Below are 9,302 nucleotides of genomic sequence, written 5' to 3'. Positions count from 1 at the left end.
TATTTGGTTGGAAAAGATGGAAGACAAATTTTGTCTCCTTTTCCTCACCATGACTGAAAGTTAGAGAGGACATAGGAGGTTGCTAGTCAACCTCCCTCCTTTATCCCCCATGCCTCTAAAGTAAGGTGAATACTTTACATTATTAAATGGTGGTAACTTTTGGCTTACATTGACTATATAAGAAATGCAACTTTTGGCTAGTGAAACTCTTTTCTTCTCCCTCTTTCTTCACCCAAAATCGTAGGTAGTTTGTACCTCTCTTCTTTGCTCGCTTTTGAAGTTTGTTGCAAGTATTGGTGGTTTAAAGTGCTTCTCCTTTAGTGCTTATTTGATTTAAGCACTTAAAGTATTAAGAAGTCATTTATAATAGAAGAAACTAGCATTCCAAGTGCTCTAATCTTGATGGTGGATACTTGTAGAGAACATCATGCTCTTTGATCTTTCTATCTTCAACAACATCCCAAAACTAAGTGGGTTCAAAGGATCCAAAGGTTGTCATTCTAAAACACTCTATGGTTGTTTTTAATATCATTCTAACCTCTATAAATGTATCCTAGATGGTTTGGTTTTGTTATAAACTCGGAAATAAACTTGTTATTTTTAAGCTTCCATTGCCTGATTTTTATGAAAAACACACATATATTTTGTATCAAAATCCATGAATCTGACCCATGATTCTTTCGTCCTTACAATTTTCTCTCTTCAATCCCTTCACTTGTTCCTTCTTGATCAAATCTAAACAATGTTGAAGCAATAACCATCCTCAAAAATAGATCTATGATGGGTGTACTCGATGTCTTGCGACTTAAGGCATCGGCCACAACATTGGCCTTCTCAGGATGGTATAGAATCTTGACTTTCATAATCTTTCACCACATTTAACCATCTTTGTTGCCTCATGTTCAAGTCCGGCTGATCCATCAGATACCTCAGGCTCTAGTGATCTGTTAAAATAGTATGTTTGACTCCATACAACTAATGTAGCCAAATTGTGAGGTCAAACCCACAGTCCCCAACTCCAAGTCATGCGTAGGATAATTCACCTCGTGAGGCTTCAACTACCCCGATGCGTAAGCAATCACATAACCCCTCTGCAAAATTACTGCACTCAAACCCAAAATAGATGCATCGCACTAAAAAAATCATCCATGCCCTCAGGAAGGGTCAAAATTGGAGCCTCGGACAATCTCTTACTCAAGTTCTCGAATGTTGCCTGCTGCTCATACCCCCATCAAAATGTAACGTTCTTCTTCCTCAAGTGGGTAAAAGGAACACCAATATTGGAGAATTATCAATAAATCTCTAGTAATGTCCGGATAACCCAAGGAAACTCTGAATCTCGGATGGTGACTTCGGAACCTCCCACTGCATCACTACTTCGATCTTGGTCGGCTCGACCAATAAACCATTCTAGTTGACGATATGCCCCAATAATTTCACTTCGCACAACCAGAACTCACATTTGGAGAACTTGTCATAAAGCCTCTCCCTCCTCAATGTCTCAAGTACCTCCTGCAGATGCTCCTCATGTTATTCCTTGGTATTAGAATAGACGAAGATATCATTAATAAACAATATCACGTATCGGTCCATCATCAACATGCACACCCTGTTCATGGGATCCATGAATGTTTTCGGTGTGCTGGTGAGCCCGAATGGCATCACACAAACTCATAATGACCATAATGAGTCCTAAAGGCCGTATTTTGCACACCCTCATCCCTGAACCTCATCTGATGATAACCTGATCTCATTTTAATCTTGGAAAACCAAGATACACCTTAGAGCTAATCAAATAAATCATCGATCCTTGGAAGTGGATAACGATTTTCACTGTTAACTAATTCAACTCTCAGTAGTCAATGCACATCATGTGTGAACCGTAATTCTTTTTCACAAACATGATCGGTGCTTCCCACGGTGAACTACTTGGTCTGATGAGTCCCTTGTCTAAGAGCTCCTGCAGTTGCGTAGACAACTCCTGCATTTACAGAGGTACTAAGTGATATAGCACCTTGGCTATCGGCACCTCACCCAAAAAACACCCCAGGAAGCACATCGGGAAACTTCTGAAAAACCCCTAGGAAGCATATCAGGAAACTCCCGAACAATGGGCACATCATTCACAAGCTTCTTATCCTCAACTCACGTATCCACTACATAAATTAGGGTTGCATGAACAAATAGGATGCTATTATGCTCAAAACCCATTAGAGGTATCAGAGCCTAGGATGTTTTTCAATTGAATTTGATGCTTTTGTGAATTGTCCAAAGCTGAAGCAAACTGAATTCGCAATCGGTCTGCTGAATTCGAAGAGTTCAATAAGAAACTCGACGAGTTAGATGAACTCGATGATTTGACTCGTCAAATGCCTGATTTTTCGATTTTCAGATCTTGTTTGATTTAGGATAATTACCATGATTCGTTTTTAATGCCTTAAATTGAATTTTCTGAATAGCAATCTGATTTTCGTATCAAATAAGATTAATTTGGTCAAATTTTATGAAAAGTTTCAAATTATACCCTTTAGTTTTGGAATTAAAATTTAATTAAAATTTTAATTTTGAAATATTAAATTCTAAAACCCTAGTATTTTAAAAGTTTAAAATACACCTTTATACTCTATAAAATTAAAATTATAATATTATATATGTATAAGAACAGTCAGTCTTACCGTTAGTAGGCCTCATTCACGAAGTTGTTCTATAAGGGGTGTTTAAGGAAGCGACCTATTTAATGACCGTCATTGGGTATCCATTCTAACCCACCGTACTCTTGACTAGTGGATGATCGTTAGCCGAACGGGTAGGATAAGACATTAATCTTCATTAATAAGTATAATGATAAATATAAAGTAACTAAATGTTTTTTAAAATTCCCAATCTTGCTTACTTTAGGAAAATATGAATTTGATGCTAATCCATGAAATTACACATTTCACTTTGTCAAGTCGTTAGTGGAGCATGTGTGGTTAATCGGCACACTAACTTTGACTAACAAAGAGTGGCAATGGGTAGCTCGTAAATTTTCATTGATCAATGGAGCATGTGTGGTAACCGGCACATTGATTGGGTGGTAAATGACATTGAGAGTATCAAGCAAATTTGCATGGTTATTCACACCTTGCTTGTGATCCTTGGTATCCCAGTCACAAACTTAAAGGGCATAATCGAGATTAAACATGCCATTGAATAGTTCAATGAATCCCAAAAGATCTAGGAATTTCATTTCATTTTAAACCTAATTCATTTTAAAATTTCGTTTTTCATGGTGGAATTGGTAAATCGTCATTAACCTACCTTCAAATAATTTACAATTGGATTACAGCATCCCTCTTTCGAATTGTGAATTGTTGTGTTGGGTCCTAGCCTTAATGTTTCATTTTGGGTGTTATATTAAGGATTCCTTTTCTAATCAAAACTTGTCTTTCTTCTTTTGTAAATGTCAACCTCAAACAATACTTCTGGCTCCTCCAACAACAACTCTGCTAACTCTTTCTCGCTTTTGAACATTTGCGCGAGGGTCACATTCGATGGTTCCAATTTCAATGATTGGATCTGCAACATCCTAATGGCCTTACGTTACAAGGACAAGGATTACATTCTTGACAAGCAGTTGAACGAGATAGACGAAACCAAAGCTACTCCAGAAGAAATGGCTGAGTATAGGGCCCAATGCAAGGATACTACTAAGGTGTCTTGCATTATGGTGGCCACTATGACTCCCAAGCTGCAGCGGTTCTATGAGGAATATTGGCCTTACGAGATGTGCCAAGACTTGATGGAGAAGTACCATCAAAGTGCGCATCAAGAAAGGTATGAGATAGTCAGGTCACTCATTACCACCAAGATGAAGGACGTAGAGTCCGTCACGACCCACATGCAACGTATGCAGAGATATGTGGATCGTCAACTCAAGCTGAATGTGAACTTCGATGAGGAGTTTGATATTAGCATAGTCTTGCACTCATTTCATCCTTGCTATGATACATTCAAAAATGACTAATCATTTAATCAAAGAGGAAGTCACTTTGAGTAAGCTTCAAGGCTTGTTGAGAACCGTTGAAAGTGGACTGAAAGGAAAAGGTGTTGAATCCACTCCTGCTACTGCTCCAGTCCTGGCTATTGGACAAGGAAAGGAGAAAAAGAGGAAAGTTCCCTCTAAGAAAATATGGAAAAGAAAGTCTCATGATGGGTTGAGCTACTCAATGACTACGAATGCGAAATTCGTTATCATCCGGGTAAAGCCAATGTAGTAGCAGACGCCCTAAGTCGGAAAGAATATTCTGGTCGAAGAGTCAAATCACTGACTATGACTAGTTAGCATGACATACCTTTTGATGGAGCTTGAATTCTTGGTGTATTTGGCCTTAAAGATCTTAGCCCCAATAGTGTGGAAGCCTCAAATGGAATCACAACACACCATGGACAAAGCATGAACTTGAGAGAGAATTTCATGCACACAAAAGACACCATGAACTCTAAAAAGATACAAGTGGCGATTTGGGCAATGAAGTGTCTATTTATATGTGGGATTTCTAGGGTCATGGATATAACCCAAATCCATACCCATGGGTTTTATGATCCATGGTTCATGTGGCCCAACTCTTTATGTATCCATACATAAATTTGGTCCAACATGGATCATAAGCCCAACACATATAAATATACCTAATTATCATAATTAGTCCCCATAGATTTAATTAGTCTCTTTTGACCACTAAATTAATTCCAAATTAATTCTTGATCAATACTAATTAAAACATATGATTTCATATTAATATATTATAACTTATAATATATTAATAAATCATAAATAACCTTCTCTCAAAAGTCCATCCTAACAAATTGTCCTGATGATATGCAACTCAAATGGACCATGCTACTCTCGGTTCGAATACATACCAATAATAGTTATGGGCTTAGACACCTAATCCAACACTTTTAACGTAGTTTTGTATCTATTTACTGCTTAAACACTAATTTCGGGACGAAATTCCCTATAACGGGGAGATGATGTTACAACCCGAAATTTCTATCTTGTGCAAGAGACCAATCTAATCAAAGTTAGACTCGTTTTGCTAGCTTTTAGCACTATTTGGGGTCTATTTGAGTGTTCTAAACCTAGTACAGTTAAGGTAGGAACCTAGAAATGGGATAACACGATGCATATCAAGCAAAATCGGGCCAAACACTCCAAAACATGGAGTGTGCGGCCACACACTTGAGTGTACGGTCACACACAGGTGTGTGCGGCCGCACACCCTTGCCTATATATGCCATCCTTAGTCATTTTTGAACACTTTTCCCACTCCTTCAAACCTGGAACACGTTTTCTCTCAAGTATCACCCAAATCTTCATCTTGTTCTTCATAAAAGTAAGTAATACTTCCTTTGATTTGTTGGTACTTGAACTTAACTAGTCTTCTTCCCCACTTAGATCCATGAAAACACATTTTTGGTGTTAGATCTTCAAGAACACCAAGAACACATACTAAACTTTTTGAAGTTTAACCATACTTCTAAGCCTCTAGATCGTATAAAAACTTATCATATCTTGTTATAGGCCAAGAACACTTGAAGATCTTCTGGAAAAAAACGTCATTTCTCATGATCTTCAGGAGTGTACGGCCGCACACACCATGTGTACGGCCGCACACACCATGTGCAACCATACACACCCCTTTTAGGTCCTAAAATGGCAATAAACTCCATATAAGGCTAGAACATGAAGTGAGAAACCTTCATAGAAGGGTTCTAAGGCCTTAAAATACGTTTTGACACACTTCATAGGGAGTGTGTGGCCGCACACCCACCCAGGCCGCACACACACCAATATGGTGTATTTTGACCATACACTCCCTTGTATAGCCATACGCCCCTTATATACAATCATTTATGATCGTAACACTTCAATATAAGTGGTTAATAGTCCCTAGGGTGGTCCCAATTCAATGATTAGCTGTTACAAACACTAATTATATGCATACATATTTCATTACATGGTTAATAGAATTCGTTTGTGCTCAAGTCCACAATTGACACACAACCTCTTAAACCGATCCTACCGTCGCCTCACTCACTTTTACACTAACCAAACATGCAACACTTGAGGCCTTGGTAGAAGGCTACTTTTAATAAAAAAAAATATAGGTTTTTCTAAGGGTTTCAAGCAATTACTACAAACATTTTTCATATAAAGCATGACACTAAAATACTTATGGACTCACCAACTTTGATGCTGATAAACTCTTTCAAAATAACTTGTATTCTCAGGTCATCAGTAGACAGGTACCGATGCTAGCTTTTGAGAAGATGGAGTACTTACCAGACTCATCTTCTAGTTTGATTCATATTTTGGTGTTTATAAACTGTACATAACACACTTGTATTAAAATACATTATCAATGCAATGGATGATGTTGTTTGCTTGCTTACTATATTTATGTGTTGTGATATTGTACATGACGTCCTCCGCCCTAAAATGTTTCCACCGTTCTTGGTTTTGGGGTGTGACAGGCAGGAAGATCAAGATGCTCAGATCCGATAGGGGTGGTGAGAATCTTAGTATTGAGTTCTACGACTATATTAAGGAATGTGGAATTGTTTCATAATTGACACCTCCTAGGAGACCACAATTTAATGGTGTGGCTGAGAGGCGTAATCGAACCTTGTTGGACATGGTTCGTTCCATGATGAGTCGAGCTTTGCTTCTGATATCGTTATGGGGGTATGCCTTAGAGACTGCCACACATATCCTTAATCTAGTCTCGAAAAAGAAGGTTTCCAAAACACCTCACGAGATGTGGATAAGGAAGGTTCCCTCGTTGGCACATATCAAGGTTTTGGGGTGTGAAACTTTCGTTAGACAAAAGACTCACGACAAGCATTAACCTCGAAGTGAGCGGTGTATTTTCCTCGGCTACCCACAGAAGTCCTTTGGATACTTGTTCTACAGACCTAGTGAGAACATAGTCTTCGTAGCACGAAGGGTAGTTTTCTTCGAGAGGGAACTCATATGCAAAGAGGACAGTGGGAGGATAATTAATCTTGAAGAAATTCAAGAGTCAAGCGATGAAGGAACCTCTAACACTGGCACTCAACCCGAGGAAGAAATTCCTGTTGAACCGATTGACCAATCATTACCTCTTAGGCGTTCTAGTAGGGTTAGCGTTCCGCTTGTTTAGTATGGTTTCCATATAAAAGTAGAAGGTGATATGTTTATCAGTGATAATACACTGATAAATTATGATGAGCCTTCTAACTACAAGGAAGCCATGCTGGGCCCTGAGTCTGCTAAATGGAAAGAGGCAATGGACAGTGAGATATAGTCCATGTATGACAATCAAGTTTGGAACTTGGTTGACAATGTACCAGGTCGTAAGATAGTTGGGTGCAAATGGATATTTAAGAAGAAGACCGACATGGATGGAAAGGTGCACACGTTCAAGGCAAGACTGATTGCAAAGGGATTTACTCAAACCCCAGGGGTTGACTATGATGAAACCTTCTCACCAGTGGCCAAGATCAAGTCTATTAGGGTTATGTTAGCCATAGTTGTGATTCATGATTATGAAATCTGGAAGATAGATGTCAAAAGCGCTTTCCTTAATGGGAAGTTTGCTGAAGATGTTAACATGTGTCATCCAAACAGTTTTGTGGATGCTAAATACCCCAATAGGGCGTGTAAGCTTAAGAAATCAATCTATGGATTGAAACAAGCTTCTCGCAGATGAAATTTTTGCTTTGATGAGAAGGTCAAAGAGTTTGGCTTCTCTAGGAGTGAGGATAAGTCCAGTGTATATGTCAAAGCCAGTGGGAGTATAGTTAGCTTTCTAGTACTATATGTTGACGACATACCGCTCATAGGAAACGACGTTCCAACCTTACAGGAAGTTAAGTCTTAGCTTGGAAAGTGTTTCACTATGAAGGATCTAGGAGAGGCTACCTATATTCTGGGGAAAAGGATATTGAGAAATAGGAGTAGAAGACTAGTAGGACTTAGTCAAAGTACTTACTTGGATAAAGTATTAAAGCGTTTTAGCATGGAGAATTCCAAGAATGGAGAGTTACGTATCCAGAGCTATACAAAGTTGAGTAAGACTCAGATTCCGAGTACCGATACCGAGATAGTAGAAATGAGTCAGGTTCCATATGCTTCCTTTGTTGGCTCGATCATGTATGCTATGACATGTACTCACCCTATTGTGGCTTTTGCTTTAAGCATGGTCAGCTGGTATCAAGGGAACCCGGGTAAAGCTCACTGTATAGCGGTAAAGAATATTCTTAAGTATCAGCGATGAACAAAAGACTGGGTCCTTGTTCTTGGTGGCAACGATGACTTAAGAGTTACTGGTTTTAGTGACGTTAATTTTCAGACAGACAGAAACAACTTCCATTCTCAGTCTGTTTGGGTGTTTACACTCAACGGAGGAGCACTAACTTGGAAAAGTTCCAAGCAGGAGACTGTGGCTGATTCAACATGTGATTCAGGTTATATAGCTGTGAGCGAAGTGTCAAAGTAGGCTATATGGTTGAAGAACTTCATTGGAGACCTTGGAGTTGTTCCATCCATAAAGGAGCCAATGGAGATTTTCTGCGATAATGAAGGAGCGGTTGCCTTAACCAAGGAACCAAGGGTCATGGCAGATCCAGACATATCGAAAGGAAATATCACTTCATCAAACATCGGGTAGAAGAAGGACTCCTCGTCGTCAAGAGGGTATCGTCAGAATAGAATCCTACAGATCCCCTCACAAAGGGTCTGAGTAGGATTAAGCACGTTTAACATTCGAGGAGCATTGGTTTGAAGGACGATATTAGTTTTAGTGATTAGATAGATATTTTTTAGAAACTTGTAATAGATAAATGTAATTGACATTTGGTGATTATATAATGGAAATTTATATATAAGTATTGTTTACTATCTTGTGTCAATTGTTTATTTTGTGTTTCAACTTTGCATGTTTTACTTCCAGAATAATTGGATTATTCAAATTATCCACAGTCAATCATACTTTGCAAGTAAGTAGTGAATCAAGACTATCATGGACCGGCTTGTAGATTGTCTAAGTGGTTAGACATAACAATAGTTTGTTGCAACGTTCATGAGTACTCCTGAAATGAGGATTTGAGTATTAGATTAAACACATGCTCATTTGAATTACTTCATGGAATTTATCATGAGTAATTATGAGAAGATAATATCGTTAGTATTTAAACATATATATATATATATATATATATATATATATATATATATATATATATATATATATATATATATATGAGTTGTTGTTTAC

Source organism: Lactuca sativa, chromosome 5 (assembly GCF_002870075.4).
Source record: "Lactuca sativa cultivar Salinas chromosome 5, Lsat_Salinas_v11, whole genome shotgun sequence".
Lineage (NCBI taxonomy): Eukaryota > Viridiplantae > Streptophyta > Magnoliopsida > Asterales > Asteraceae > Lactuca > Lactuca sativa.
The sequence above is the reverse complement of the archived record's forward strand: the minus strand, read 5'-3'. Positions refer to the sequence as shown.